The 2,668-nt window shown below is 51.9% G+C and overlaps 1 protein-coding gene across 1 annotated transcript in view; it reads right to left on the reverse strand.

Annotated features, from left to right (window-relative positions):
* The window catches only part of LOC127750033 (uncharacterized), a 69,319-nt gene that overhangs the window by 16,697 nt on the left and 49,954 nt on the right, over positions 1 to 2,668 (reverse strand). The gene's annotated exons all lie outside the window — the stretch shown is intronic.

Here is a 2,668-nt window from a genome sequence, read left to right on the forward strand (position 1 = left end):
ATTGCGTGACTTGCGCCCCACGGCCGCTAATTTAATTTCGGACCTCATTTGCCACACCGTCAAGAATGTGCGCGTCGCGAGAAGCCCGCCCGCCCGCCGCGGCCCCGCCCCGCCCCAGCAACAGAGCGTATCAGCCTGCTTGTTTGCTCCACGGGGAGCCAGAGCCAGCCGGGGACACTTTTTTTCTCTCTGTCGTTTTACTGCAGGCAGGGCCGCCGAGCCCCCCTCTCCTCTCCCTTCCTGGGCCGCTACCTGCGAGAGCCGGCACGGCGCGGGCCCGAGGGGTCCTCTATAATAGGGGAAAGATAAAGTCTCTCTCGCATTCTCTTTCCTTTTTTTCCCTCTCGTTTTTTTTGCGCTTGCAACTCGCCGAGCTGAAGCGATCCTCTTCCTCTCTTGCCTCATTTTACCGCACTTTGTCGAGGCGACAGAGAAGAGGTGCGAAATCAAGTGACTTATTTCGCGAGTTGCAAATTTCATCTCTAAGACGGACGGAGAAAGACGCGGCAGAGGAAAGAACGAAAACTTAAAATAATTGGGAGGCTGCGTGTTTAACAGGGGGTTCGAGAGAACGTACGAGAAAAGGTTTTCTCGAATTTTCTTTTGACCCCCGGATGTTCTTCTCTACGTTTTCGTGAAGGGGCATGGAAGACGAGAGGTTAAGCCAAATGGTGTCATGTGATTTATTTATGTCCGACGCCAGGAGATTAGAAAGAGAACGGAGCAAAGAGGTTCTCGTCTAGGTGGAAAACAGAGAAACGGAGAGAGGGGGAGAAAGAGGCTAAGGGCGAGGAGGAGAGGACTAGGGACTAGAGTGCTAGCTAGGCCTGCTGCATTACCTCCGATGCTTCGGACGTTATTAGGAAGTAGGGGTTTCAAGGAGAGGAAAGAAAGTAGGCTCGAAAACGACCGAATGGCTGATTGCGGCCATAGTCGTAACTGTTTTGACTTTTTGTTACGAAATATATTTGTTTTTAAACTTAGGGGGCAGAATTGTGAAAGTCACTCGCAGATGCAAAATAAAAACCTGATCTGAAATAGGTCCAGTCGCTCTATGTAGACTGAAGCACTCACATGCACTTCAAATAAATTTGGACGGCAGTTACGAACAGCATATGTATGATCATGGCTCACTTGCAATTATTTCTGTTTGCATTTTTACTGCAAAAGAAAATCAAATTGCAAGTGAGCCATGATCACATGATTCGGCAACGTTAGGTCTCGTTTTGGAGCCGCGAGAAATCGTGAAATAAAGAAATCGGGCCGGGTGTTTGAATGTGTGGCTGAGGAAAGACAACAGACGCGCGTCGCAACCTCTCCATCGATAGTATCGATAGCGGACCAGCTCGGGGACCAGCTCGGGAACCAGCTCGGGGACCACGCGAAGGGCCAGAACGCCTCGCCGCCTGTCCGCCCGGCGCGTTGCTGGATGGCTTGACGTGTTGTCCTCGGCGACAGGCGACAGCGAGTGAGTGGGTGGGAGAGGGAGGAAAAGGAGGTTGGAAGGAGGGGGAGCGGGGAGGAGGAGGGTGGTGGCGGAGGGAAAGTGAGATTCGGAGCGGCGCGGCGACAGCGATGCGGACGGGGTGGATCGGCATAAGAAACGGGCGAGCGAAGCAGGTGGTTGGGCGCCGCGCTCACTCAAAGCTGTGCGCCACGCGCTGCACCGCGAACCACAATATGGGTGGTTTAAGGAGGCGGACTAACGAGTACAGTAATACCGATGTAGTGGCGGCGAGAGCGGCCAGGACGGGGGAGAAGCTCCCAGCAGACACAGCGTCACGCCCGCTGACGCGACGAGACGTGAAACGGCAACATGATTACTACGACGCTCTCCTCCCCCTCTCTCCCTCTCTTTCTCTTTCTCTCTCTCCCCTCCCTCACAGTCAGGCCTTAATCTTCTCTACCCACGTCGACCACGTGCCTCACAACACAAGAGAAACTGGGTGTAAAGCAATATAGCAGAGGTGGTCCAATAATAATAGTTGTCTAATATATTTTTTATTTTACAAAAAAAATAAATACGCACACCATTTTTTGAAATAGCTTTTTCCGGAGTTCCAAGGTCACGTGTGATGGGCCGCTCGGGGGCCCAGCTAGGTACAATCACACACAACGGTCGTGTGTGTTGTCTCTGGCCCCTGGCACGCGGCCCAACAGGGCAGCCCGAAACACAACACAAACGGCACAATGGGGTGATGAGCCCGAGTGTCTGACCGGGCGGGGGGCTGCCCAGCCCGCATCACTCGCGAGCGGGCCGTGAGCAGCGACTATTCACGGCCGTACTACGAGTGGCCGACCAGGGCCCTCAAGCTAAAGACAAATAATGTCTGCGGGTTTATGACGGAAAAGGGAAAATTTTGAGGTACTGAATTTCGAGACAAGTCCTTTGATTTTGAGGAAGCCTCCTATATAAAAGAAAATGTGGGAATCTGTCCCATTGTTTTTCAAGGTGTGTCCTCGTCGTCTGCTAAGGAGTTTTCCATGGAATTATGAAAGTTAAAAGTTCTTTAAAGTTATCCCTTTTCTTCAAAAATTAAGACGTTGTTTTTAACGTGGATAGGTACACGACGAGCAGGGGACGCGGGAGGATCACTACGTCACTACTCTATCCCTTTTAATATTTCCTTCTCCTTTTTTCGTCCACATTATTTTCCCTTCCCCCCCC

This window comes from Frankliniella occidentalis, unplaced genomic scaffold (assembly GCF_000697945.3).
Source record: "Frankliniella occidentalis isolate FOCC.00 unplaced genomic scaffold, Focc_3.1 Scaffold124, whole genome shotgun sequence".
In the NCBI taxonomy this organism is placed as follows: Eukaryota; Metazoa; Arthropoda; class Insecta; order Thysanoptera; family Thripidae; genus Frankliniella; species Frankliniella occidentalis.